This window comes from Neoarius graeffei, chromosome 6, assembly GCF_027579695.1.
Source record: "Neoarius graeffei isolate fNeoGra1 chromosome 6, fNeoGra1.pri, whole genome shotgun sequence".
In the NCBI taxonomy this organism is placed as follows: Eukaryota; Metazoa; Chordata; class Actinopteri; order Siluriformes; family Ariidae; genus Neoarius; species Neoarius graeffei.
The window spans coordinates 104,907,310-104,921,198 of NC_083574.1; positions in this window are offsets into that span (position 1 = coordinate 104,907,310).

Below are 13,889 nucleotides of genomic sequence, written 5' to 3' on the forward strand. Positions count from 1 at the left end.
ATTGTTATGTTAGCCAACTATTTACAATGTTTTGTTACAGTAAGTGCACTTTCCTCTTTGTCCTTAAGTTGCACAGTCTGTAAAATTCTTGCTGGTCATGGAGTTTGAAGTACAAAATCTATTTACAGAACATTCTATAGAACAGTACTTTCAAGATTGGCAAATAAATATGTATTATTTTTTAAAAATATGGTTTCCTTTCTTATTTAGTTGTTGGACATATCTTTTATAAAGATATCATTCACATCATACAATATTGAAATAATGTGAATAGAGCGTAATTGGAATTGGTCATTGTGGAGCCAAACTATTCTTTGATTGTGAATGTTGTTTGCAACTTTACACCACAGCTTATAGACCTCTTGCAGTCACGTGACCGGAATGTAAACAGCTGCCATCTTGTCGGTAAAAAACACAGCTGAATACTGCTGCACTCGTGTACAAAATGGATCAATTTCAACCGACGGACTACACGGCTCATTTTTCTAATGAACAGATAACTAGATATATGTCTAAAATAAATGACCTACAGATTAGTGACCCTTATCGATTACCGGACGTAGTTTTCACGACCGTGTCAGTGGATATTGAACTGCCAGAGGTGGAATACCCAGATGTGTATAATTACCTCATTAACTTTCCCTCCCACCAGAAGAAGTCACCGCTCCAACTCTGAACTCATTCAAGTCCAGACTGGATAACTTCTGGAAGGACCATCGACTGCTCTTCAATTTTAAGGCCCCAGCGGATGTGTTTGACTAACTGTAACTGCAAAGACTATAAGGACTGGCGTATAGGCTTTCAGCCTCCATCGCCGTACAGATATCTTATCTTATCTTGTCAGCCCCCCTCAGATGTGGCATCTTGTAAACAAGAAAATAACAATCCTCATTGGACGGGTAAGTCACTTAAGTATCAGTATCAAGTATCAGTAGTCTATCACTATTACTATATATATGGTATACCTGATAGCAGCAATCCATTTTGCACGCCTGTCAGGGTCCCGTGGCAGCCTACTGTCAAGTGTATGTGAGCATCATGGGTTTCCCACACTTGAAAGGGAAGGACTCGGGCACAGGATTCCACTTGTCTTATGTTTTATTGATTTTCAGTGGAGTTGACGTTGTAGTAGAATTGTATATAGTAGGGTTTTCCAGAAGAAAAGGTAGAAGCAGAAGTAGAAGGCGGAAATATGGTGTTTGACCGACAAGGTGGCGTCTGTTTACAATCTGGATCGGATGTGACGTCACATGCAAGTGCTCCATAGCTTAGGTAGCTCCAGGGAAAAGATTTCTGTAATGTGCTGCCATCTAGTGGACAGAAGTGGCATGGAACTGTGATATGCAGAGAGAAAAGAGTCAATAATGTCTGGCTACCTATAATGTACCTGTTGAATGAGTCACCTTGTGACATTATTGGATAATTTGCCCCTCCTGAGAAAATTTTCAGGACCCGCCACTGCCACAAACAATAATTAAGATAGAAAAAAAGAAATCTGGAGTGTGCATAAGTATTCATCCCCTTTCATATGAAACCCTTAAATAAGAGCTAGTCCAACCAGTTCACTTCATAAGTCACATAATTGATTAAGATCCATCTGTGTGCAAAGTGTCACATGATCTGTCATATGATGTCTGTATAAATCAACCTGTTCTGGAAGGACCCTGACTCTGCAACACTACTAAGCAAGCAACATGAAAACCAAGGAGCCTCCAAACAGGTCAGAGACAAAGTTGTGGAGAAGTATAGATCAGGGTTGGGTTATAAAAAAATATCCCAAACTTTGAATATCCCACGAAGCTCCATTAAATCCATCCATCCATTATCTGTAGCCACTTATCCTGTTCTACAGGGTCGCAGGCAAGCTGGAGCCTATCCCAGCTGACTGTGGGCGAAAGGCGGGGTACACCCTGGACAAGTCGCCAGGTCATCACAGGGCTGACACATAGACACAGACAACCATTCACACTCACATTAACACCTACGCTCAATTTAGAGTCACCAGTTAACCTAACCTGCATGTCTTTGGACTGTGGGGGAAACCGGAGCACCCGGAAGAAACCCACGCGGACACGGGAAGAACATGCAAACTCCACACAGAAAGGCTCCTGTCGGGCGCTGGGCTCAAACCCAGGACCTTCTTACTGTGAGGCGACAGTGCTAACCACTACGCCACCATGCTGCCCCAACATTAAATCCATTATAGCAAAATGGAAAGAATATGGCACCACTACAAACCTGACAAGAGAAGGCCCCACCCACCAAAACTCACAGACTGCGCAATGAGGGCATTAATCAGAGATGCAACAAAGACACCAAAGATAACACTGAAGGAGCTACAAAGATCCACAGCGGAGATGGGAGGATTTGTCCATAGGACCACTTTAAGCCGTACACTCCACAGAGTGGGTGGGGCTTTATGGAAGAGTGGCCAGAAAAAAGGTCTTTGCTGAAAGAAAACATGGCTAGAGTTTGCCCAACAGCATGTGGGAGACTCCCCAAACACATGGAAGAAGATCCTCTGGATAAATGAGACTAAAACTGAACTTTTTGGCCATCGTGGGAAATACTGGTGCAAACCCAACACCCTGAGAACACCATTTGTACAGTGAAGCATGGTGGTGGCAGCATCATTTAAATGTCTTGGAATGGCCTAATCAAAGCACAGACTTCAATCCAATTGAGAATCCATGGCATAACTTGAAGATTGTTGTACACCAATGCAACTTGAAGGAGTTGGAGCAGTTTTGCCTTGAGGAATGGGCAAAAATCCCAGTGGCTGGATGTGCTAAGGTAATAGAGACATACCTCAAGAGACTTGCAGCTGGAATTGCAGCACAAGGTGGCTCTACAAAGTATTGACTTTAGGGGGGGGGGATACCTATGCACACTTCAGATTTCTGTTTTTTCATCTTAATTATTGTTTGTGTCACAATAAAACAACAATTTTCACCTTTAAAGTTGGAGACATGTTGTGTAAATCAAATGGTGCTAACCCTCCAAAAATCAATTTTTGATTCCAGCTTGTAATGTGACAAAACAGGACAAACACCAAGGGGGATGAATACTTTTGCAAGACACTGTATGTGCACCTTTTTAGGGCCAAAAGGGTACATATTTTTCCCAAGCAGTATATAAAGGGTACAAATAAGTACCTTAGAGGGTACTGCCCCAGTGACAAGCCATTGTACCCCTAAAAGTACAATTCTTCTTCCTCCTTGTCCAGCACTATTGCCAGGTCGGGGTCCATGTGGACCCTACCAATCCACATCATATTAATTGAAGCATAATTTTACTCCAGATGCCCTTCCTGCTGCAACCCTCCCATTTCTGGCCTTGGGAAACAACCATTCACACACACGGGCAATTTAGAGTAGCCAATTAACCTAACCTGCATGTCTTTGGATTCTGGGAGGAAACCCACACAGCCACGGGGAGAACATGCAAACTCCACACAGAAAGGCCCCCATCGGCTGCTAGACTCGAATCCAGAACCTTCTTGCTGTGAGGTGACAGTGCTAACCACTACACCACTGTGCCCCCCCCCCCCACGAAATCAAGCCATATGAGGCTAAACTTGGCATTTGGATTTCCCGGGAAACGTTGATTTTCGTGATGTCACGTGTGGGACGCCTCCCTCTGAATCCTACGTCAGCACTGGTTTGTTTATGAGAAAACAACCTGGTGGTTTTCTGCAAATTTCTTCAATGTTATCACGTAATAATTATTAAAATGGTTAACAGATGTATCGTAGGAGGGTGTAGCAACACCAGTCTTGATGGGATTAGTATTCATCATTTTCCAAAAGACCGGTGTGGCAGCGGGGGCATGGTCAAGCGTCGGTCTGTGAATGGAGGGCGGAGTCAGGGTAGATAAGTGGTGGAATCACTGCACTTGACGGGAATTAACCTGTGTTTGTGTGTCTTCCCCAGTGACCGCACCCTATAAGAGGAGAGGGAGAGCAGAGGAAGGGAGCTACTCCCCAACCTGGAGACTTGTGTGCGTGCGTGTATGTATGTGTAGTTAAGGCTGAAAAGCTAAAATAAACGGGTTTTTGAGAACTCAGTTCTGGCCTGCCGTGCTTCTGTGCTCCACCCACCTAGAACACTTGCTACAGTGGTGCCGAAACCCGGGGCGGAGCGCAGGAGAGAACAGCCCCATGGAGTCCTCCCCCCTTCAAGGACCTGATCCATGCCCTTGTCATGGCCCAACAGAGCCAGCACCAGGCACTGGTCACCCTCCGGGAAGAACAGGAGCAAAGGTTCGAGGCCCTGGTGCTGGCGCAGCAGGAAGATCGCCAGGCATTCCGGCACTTACTCGCGTCGGTGGGGTCCACCACCTCCGCGGGCCCTTCCTACCTCACCCTAATGAAGATGGGCCCGCATGACGACCCCGAGGCCTTCCTTGCTCTCTTTGAGCAGGCAGCAGAGGCGTGGGGTTGGCCGGTGGAACAGCGCGCGGCGCGCCTCCTCCCTCTGCTCACGGGCGAGGCACAGCTGGCCACGCTACAGCTCCCCGCCGACAGCCGGCTGGTCTACGCGGACCTCCACAGGGCTGTCCTCCAGCGCGTGGGTCGCACTCCGGAGCAGCAGCGGCAGCGCTTCCGCGCGCTGCGCCTGGAGGAGGTTGGCTGGCCGTTCCTGTTTGGCCAGCAACTCCGGGATGCCTGCCGCCGGTGGCTGAGGGCCGACAACTGCGACGCCGAGGAGATCATCGATCTGGTGGCGCTGGAGCAGTTCGTCGCTCGACTTCCAGAAGGAACTGCGGAGTGGGTCCAGTGCCATCGCCCGGCGTCGCTGGATCAGGCCATTGAGCTGGCGGAGGACCATATGGCAGCCGTTCCAACGGCAGGACAGCGTGTCTCCCCTTCTCCCCTCCCCTCTCCCTCTCTCTCCCCTTCTGTTCCTCTCCCTCGCCCCATTCCCCCACCGTGGAGGCGGGGGCTGGCTCCACCCCAGCCGGCCCGCCGAACCCGCGGTGTCCTACCGTTTCCTACTTCCGTGTTTATGTCTTCCCCCCCCTCCGGTGAGTGATATCCGGAACACCGGTGCAGAGAGAGAGCCTGGGCTGGTTTGCTGGCGCTGCAGGGGGGCGGGGCACCTCCAGCATCAGTGCTCGGTGATGGAGGTGGGCGCGGTGGTCCGGATCCCCAACGCACCAGGAACCGCCCTCGATCGGGCCGGAGCGTATCACATACCGGTGAGTATCCAAGGGGATACGTATCAGGCTTTGGTGGACTCCGGCTGTAATCAGACCTCAATCCACCAAAGCCTGGTGCAAAACGAGGCATTGGGGAGAGCACAATTGTTGAAGGTGTTGTGTGTGTGCACGGGGATGTTCACAACTACCCTTTGGTGTCGGTCCACATTCTGTTTCAAGGGGAGAAATTTAGAGTTCAGGCGGTGGTTAATCCTCGCCTCACCCACTCTATAATTTTGGGGACTGATTGGCCGGGATTTTGGGATTTAATGACGCACTTAGTGAAGAGTGGGTCCTGCCATAGTTTAGCAGGGGGAGGTCCTGGAGTGGCTTTGGCGGGAGCAGCTGTCACAAAGCCGTCTACGTCATCACCGCGTCAGAGCGAGGAGCCGCCGGCTCCTCCTCCCTCTCTCAGGGAATCCCTCGTGGATTTTCCGTTAGAGCAATCGCGAGACGAGTCTCTGCGGCATGCGTTTGACCAAGTGAGAGTAATCGATGGTCAAACGCTCCAGCCAAACGCCACCCAGTCCTTCCCCTATTTTTCCATTATTAAAGTGTTAGGGTCGGCACCGACCCGTTTTTTGGTTTAGCATGCATAAAAGTACTACATAAATTTGTTTATTGCATCAAGACTTTTTGACTTTGTCAGGAACTTCTATTTAAACAAAATAAAATCCAAAAAAATAATTTTCTCATCTCATTATCTCTAGCCAGGTCATCACAGGGCTGACACATAGACACAGACAACCATTCACATTCACACCTACGGTCAATTTGGAGTCACCAGTTAACCTAACCTGCATGTCTTTGGACTGTGGGGGAAACCGGAGCACCCGGAGGAAACCCACGTGGAAAATAATTTTACTAAATTATAAAATGCTTTGGTGAAAATTGTGACCTTTGTGTTGTTAGGGTCAATTTCGACCCAGTTAAAATATAAGATTATAAAACAATAATAAATGCCAATACTGAAATCATAAACACACAAACAGCCAACAGCCAGCTCTTCCTCCAACCACTTGAGCTTCAGTCAGGGGCTTTTCTCTTTGCCTGTTTGACAGAACAAAGAAAGACAGACATGTCCAGGCATGTAAGGCCAATTGAGTTTAGAGTTGGTGACTTGCAGAGTACACATCTCCAATTTACAGCATGCAACAATGAGAAGAGGACTGAATGTAAGCCAAGCTCTGGATCATATCTTTGCTGATAATGAGGCAGAGGACACAGAGCAGTATAGCGATGGAGATGAGCAGGTCTCTGAGGAGGAAGATGATGTGGCGTATCAACCGGAAGACACAGACACATCTGATTAGTCTGATGAGGTCGTCACCGGTGCTGAAGCTGCTCCTGCTGAAACATTGAGATCCAAAAGTGGCAACATCTGTGGGAGCTCAGTACCTCCTGACGTACATGGCATTTGTGTTGTGGACCCACATTCACCAAGGGTGGAACTCAACCAAAAACACCAAGTGGAGAATGTTTCTTGAGAAGCTAGGGAGTTCTCTTGTCAAGCAGCACATTTGAGCAAAGGGAACGGGTGCCCCGAGACCCAGCCGCTGCAGCCTTGGTCAGACAGCCGCAGAGCTCACCAAGCACTCCATACACACCCACAGCATCAGCTTCCTCATTAGCCAGCCCTGCCTCAACATCAACAACAGCCACAACCCCAGTGAGACCACCTGATTCGAAAAGAAAGAGGTGTCAGGTCTGCCCTAGCAATAAGGACAGAAAGACCAACACATTGTGCTTCACCTGCAAAAGATATATCTGCAAAGAACACACTAAAAGTGTCACTTTTCGCCACACATGCATCTAAACACACACACACACACACACACACACATATATACATGCATGTTCTTGCACAGAGTTCTTGTGTAACTAGTACTTGATTTCTGTTGGTGTGATTTGTTCGATTGGTTGTTTGTTTGACCTTGCAAATCTACATTTTATTGTAATTTTTTTTATTATTTATTACTAGTTCTGCTTTTCATTTTATATTTGTATTAAAGTTCTATTTTTTGAAAAAAAAAAAGACTTGTTTTTTGCCCTTTTCTTGAAGTAAATATATATGGGTCGAAATTGACCCGAAACACTATAGATGTTACTATAGTTAATAATATTAAAATAATTTTTTTTTTTAACATTTAAGAGATGTGATCTAATACCCCTCAGTAATAGTCAGGTAACAGAACAACCTTTTATTTGTTTACATTATTCTCTTGAGGTTCATTTGACCACTTTTTTATATTGAAAACGAGGGGTATGCTGTTAAAAGAAAGGCCCAGGGGGCCACAACAAAAATATTAAAACCAATCTTTTCATGGATAAGGGAGCCTAACAAGGTAACCAAGAGGTAAGAAACAAATTGGATGATAAATAATTGTTTTTAGGGTATTTTATGGCTGATTTAAGACACGGGTCAAAACCGACCCGTTAACATAAAGCTGTGTTCACATATATACCGGTACGATAGTGGTATAACTGTATTGATACAAAGTATACCGGTACAGTTTAGTGCATCTGTCCACACTAGCGAGAAATGTTTGCGGTTTTCTTTCACGGTAGTTGAAATGCGCGTGCGCGAAATGTTTCCGTGGTTACCGAGTAACTTCCTTCCGAGAATATGGCGGATGAAACAACGTGTGTGTGCTTTTTGTTGTCAATGTACAGTCTATATTTCTGGTGGTCATTTATTCAGTCGAATTGTATAAAACACACAAGGCAGTTGAGAAAGAAACAAAGAAAACGTATCTCTGTTCTTCACTATTTTATTCAGCGAAGACATCGATTGAGGTGTGTGACTTTGCGCATGCGCATTATATTTGTATCGATACAGAACCACTTCATCTGTCCACACTACAGCGAAGCGCTACAGTACCGATACAGTTATACCGCTGCAGTACCGGTATAGTTGCTAGTGTGGACAGGTGTTGCGGTACGAAAGTAGTATCATATCGGTACAAAATCCCTAGTGTGGACAGGGTATAAGAGATAGTAACAGAAAGCTAACACCAGAGGAAGGCTACGGATAGGTTATACCGAGTGACGCAGGACACTCAAACTAAGGAACAAATAACCCAACTTTTGATCCCAAAGAGACGCCGGGAATTGGTATTCCAGGCGGCTCACTTTAATCCCATGGCTGGACACTTAGGGCAGGATAAGACACTAGCCCGAATAATGGCCCGGTTCTATCGGCCAGGGATTCGCGGCGATGTCCATAGGTGGTGTACGGCATGCCGCGAATGCCAGTTAGTAAATCCAGTGGCCATCCCAAAAACGCCTTTGCGCCCTCTACCATTAATCGAGACCCCATTCGAAAGCATTAGGATGGATCTCGTCGGGCCATTAGATCGGTCAACACGAGGGTATCGCTTTATTTTAGTTCTGGTGGACTATGCAACACGATATCCGGAAGCAGTGCTGCTTCGCAATATCTCCACATGTAGTATTGCGGAAGCGCTCTTCCACGTCATCTCCCGAGTTGGAATCCCCAAAGAGATTCTGACTGATCAAGGCACTACGTTCATGTCACGCACACTGCGCGAACTGTATGGGTTATTGGGAATGAAGCCGATCCGCACCAGCGTTTATCACCCACAAACGGACGGCTTAGTCGAACGGTTTAATCGCACCCTCAAAAACATAATTAAAAAATTTGTAAGCGAGGATGCACGTAATTGGGATAAATGGCTCGAACCCCTGCTTTTCGCAGTGCGAGAGGTCCCACAAGCCTCCATGGGGTTCTCCCCGTTCGAATTATTATATGGGCATAAGTAGTGGTGTGCATGAACGCGTTCACTGAACACGCTCGTTTTTCCATGAACTTTGAACTGAACGCAACAACTTTGTAATGAAAGAACTTGAACGTGAATTCGTTCAAATTATGCGACATGAACGACAAACATGAAGATGAACGAAACATGAAACCTGATGAATCGAGTGGCACGTCTACTTGCAAGATATTTTACGTTCTACTACTTCACTGTCAGTCTGATGTTGTTGTCACTCACTGCCCTGAGGTGCCGCGTGTGTGCAATGCATCATGGATAACGTAGTGTGAAGCCGGAGATAGTGGATGGCTCTATGATTTGAGTCCATACTACGTTACCCATGATGCAGCAGAGCAGAGTAGGCGTAACCCAGCATTCCCTAGCTACAGGCAGCAGACAGCGCGCACACCACAGCTGGCGCACACTCACAGCAACATGGCCAGTGAAAGTTCAAGTAGCGGCACGGAGAACACAGATGAGACGGATTCTCTTCATGGTTATTTACAGCAATTTTACACAATTTCACACAAAGACTCAGACGGTAAAAACCTTACCTTTCTGTGTAAGCTCTGTCCACCTTTCCTGAAAAAAACAAGTAAGAACATCGACAACGTCGTTCTCAAATTTGAAACGACACATTGAGTTGAAGCATCTGTCCAGTTTCAAAGCATATATGCAAGTCCTCGAGGATCAGAAGGGAAAGGGCAAGAAGATCCCCTGCCAAAATCCCAAAATCCAAGTCACACTGCCTGCAGCCTTCAAGAGTACCACTGTCTCCCAGCAGCAGGTAGATAAACTGATTATTGACTACATTGTGGAAGATTTACAACCACTAAGCAAAGTTGAGAAATCCTCATTCATCAGACTAGTTTATTAGAAGTTACTGTTAGTTGAAACTGAAAGCATTTGTTTGAAGTCACGTGTAATGTTTTGGTGCAGTGGTTGAGTCAGTGAAGAAATCAAAATATTTTGTCCTTTTTCCATATATAGTATGTACAATAACTTCCATTTTGTGTGATAGAATATAATATCTATAATATGTGAGTAGTTTTGAGCTAGAATGTAGCATATGATTTTAGTCTTTATTTTCATATCCCGCCTAAAAGTAAAATGAACTGAACTTTGAACTAGTTCAGAATTAAAACTGTGAACTATGAACGTGACCAGTTCACTTTTAACATGTTTGAACTGAACTTGAACTAGTTCAAAAAAAGTGTGAACTTGCACAACACTGGACGTAAGCCGCGTGGCATCCTAGATGTGCTGCGGGAAAATTGGGAGGAGGGACCTTCCCCTTGCAAAAATGAAATTCAATACGTTATTGACCTGCGCACAAAACTCCACACACTCACACACCTAACCCAGGAGAATTTGCGGCAGGCTCAAGAACGTCAAGTCCGCCTGTACAACAGGGGCACACGCCTTAGGGAATTCACACCAGGAGACAAAGTACTCATGTTATTGCCCATGTCAAGCTCTAAATTAATTGCCAGGTGGCAAGGACCCTTTGAGGTCACACGGCAAGTCGGGGACGTCGACTATGAGGTGAGGAGAACGGGCAGGGGCAGGGCGTTACAGGTATACCACCTCAATCTGTTAAAACGTTGGAGCGAGGAGGTCCCCATGGCGCTGGTGTTGGTGGTTCCAGAGAAGGCGGAGCTGGGGCCGGAGGTTCAAAAGGGAAAATCGGCATCACCACCACTCCGGTCCCCTGTGGAGCCCACCTCTCCCCGACCCAGCTCGCGGAGGTTGCCCGGTTGCAAACAGAATTTTCTGACGTGTTCTCGCTCCTGCCTGGCCGCACCCACCTCATAGAACACCATATTGAGACGCCCCCGGGGGTGGTAGTGCGCAGCCGCCCTTACAGACTGCCTGAACACAAGAAAGAGGTGGTTCGGGAAGAACTCGAGGCCATGCTCGAAATGGGCATTGTCGAGGAGTCCTACAGTGACTGGAGCAGTCTGGTGGTCTTGGTTCCCAAGGCCGATGGGTCGGTTCGGTTCTGTGTGGACTATAGAAAAGTCAACGCGGTGTCTAAATTTGATGCGTACCCAATGCCTCGTATTGACAAGTTGCTCGATCGACTAGGCACGGCTCGTTTTTATTCGACACTGGATTTGACAAAGGGATATTGGCAGATCCCCTTGACTCCACTATCCCGAGAGAAAACGGCCTTTTCCACACCGTTTGGCTTACACCAGTTCGTCACACTTCCGTTTGGGCTGTTTGGGGCGCCTGCTACGTTCCAGCGGCTTATGGATAGGGTCCTCCGCCCCCACGCCACCTATGCGGCCACATACTTAGATGACATTATTATTTATAGTAATGACTGGCTGCAGTGGTGGCACGGTGGTGTAGTGGTTAGTGCTGTCACCTCACAGCAAGAAGGTCCGGGTTCGAGCCCCGGGGCTGGCGGGGGCCTTTCTGTGCGGAGTTTGCATGTTCTCCCCGTGTCTGCGTGGGTTTCCTCCGGGTGCTCCGGTTTCCCCCCACAGTCCAAAGACATGCAGGTTAGGTTAACTGGTGACTCTAAATTGAGCGTAGGTGTGAATGTGAGTGTGAATGGTTGTCTGTGTCTATGTGTCAGCCCTGTGATGACCTGGCGACTTGTCCAGGGTGTACCCCGCCTTTCGCCCGTAGTCAGCTGGGATAGGCTCCAGCTTGCCTGCGACCCTGTAGAACAGGATAAAGCGGCTAGAGATAATGAGATGAGATGAGATTTTAGAGATATATTCATATATATATATATATATATATATATATATATATATATATATATATATATGACATACGCACATATATTAGAGATAATGAGATGAGATATGAGATACACCTTATGGTGCAACCTGGACACATCTTCAGTGATGTGCCCAGGGTCACTGGGTGTTTCAGGTCTGACATCAGATACCCTCACCCGGGTGACCCAGCCAGGGGTGATCAGGCCCCGACTTGTGTCCAGGTAGCGCACTACGCCACTCATCCCCCCTCCTCAACCAGAGCCAACATGAAGCCTTTTCAGCAGCTTCCATGATGTTCTTCATGGCTCTTCGCCTGTGCAGTCCACAGATCCCTAGGAGTCCCAGGACCCGATGTAGAGACTGGCCTGCAAAGCCCCTGCAAAATGTATATATTACATTTTATATAAATTAACTGAGGCAGCCCAATGGTGTAGTGATTAGCACCGTCACCTCACATCAAGAAGGTTATGGGTTCAAGTTCAGTGGCCAGCGAGTGCCTTTCTGTGCAGAGTTTGCATGTTCTCCCTGTGTCCGCATGGGTTTCCTCCGGGTGCTCCAGTTTCCCCCACAGTCCAAAGACATGCAGGTTAGATTAACTGGTGACTCTAAATTGACAGTAGGTGTGAATGTGAGTGTGAATGGTTGTCTGTGTCTATGTGTCAGCCCTGTGATGACCTGGTGACTTGTCCAGGGTGTACCCCGCCTTTCGCCCATAGTCAGCTGGGATAGTCTCCAGCTTGCCTGCGACCCTATAGAACAGGATAAAGCGGCTAGAGATGATGAGATGAGATGAGATGAGACTGGCTGCGGCACCTAGGACACCTGAGGGCCGTCCTGGGGTCGCTGAGGCGAGCGGGGCTCACAGCCAACCTGAAGAAGTGTGCGATTGGGCGGGTGGAAGTATGGTATCTGGGCTTCCACTTGGGCAATGGGCAGGTGCGTCCCCAAATCAATAAGACAGCAGCAATTGTGGCCTGCCCAAGGCCCAAGACCAAAAAGGGGGTGAGGCAGTTCCTGGGGCTGGCTGGCTACTATCGTAGGTTTATACCTAATTATTCAGATGTCACCAGCCCACTGACTGATCTCCCTAAAAAGGGGCACCAGATCCAGTCCAGTGGACGGCGCAATGCCAGTGGGCTTTCTAAGGTAAAGGCTGCACTATGTGGGGAGCCACTGTTACACTCCCCTGACTTTTCTCTCCCCTTTGTTTTACAGACGGATGCATCGGACAGGGGGCTGGGGGCTGTTCTGTCCCAGGAGGTGGAAGGGGAGGAACGTCCAGTGCTGTACATCAGCCACAAGCTGTTGGTGCGCGAGGGCAGGTACAGCACCATAGAGAAGGAATGCCTTGGCATCAAGTGGGTGGTTCTTGCCCTCCGCTACTATCTGCTGGGGTGCCCTTTCACCCCCTGGTCGGACCACGCGCCCCTGCAGTGGCTCCACCGCATGAAGGATGCCAACGCATGGATCACCCGTTGGTATCTGGCACTCCAGCCATTTAAGTTCGAGGTGGTCCACAGGCCGGGGGCACAGATGGTTGTGGCGGACTTCCTCTCCCGTCAAGGGGGGGGGAGTTGGCTGCAGGACAGACGGCTGCCCGGCCTGAGTCGGGCGGTGGGGGTATGTGGCAGCGGGGGCGTGGTCAAGCGTCGGTCTGTGAATGGAGGGCGGAGTCAGGGAAGGTAAGTGGCGGAATCACTGCACCTGACAGGAATTAACCTGTGTTTGTGTGTCTTCCCCAGTGACCGCACCCTATAAGAGGAGAGGGAGAGCGGAGGAAGGGAGCTACTCCCCAACCTGGAGACTTGTGTGCGTGCGTGTGTGTACAGTATGTGTAGTTAAGGCTGAAAAGCTAAAATAAACGGGTTTTTGAGAACTCAGTTCTGGCCTGCCATGCTTCTGTGCTCCACCCATCTAGAACACTTGCTACAACCGGACAAATGAGAGAGAAATGGGAGCCCTTGGTCTACACAGGCTGTGCACTGAAACCATGCGAAGCTCACACAGCCTGCTGGCGCTTCCGCAGGTAACATCACAAATCTGGCTCCAGACTCCCTTGGGTTTTTCCAGATGCGTTTTGTTATTTTATTTTTTTCTGCTGTAGACAGATGGCCTTGTGAATTCAGGCAGGGTGGAGCAGTTGGAGAAGGATTTCGGGAGTCATTTGTGATAGGAA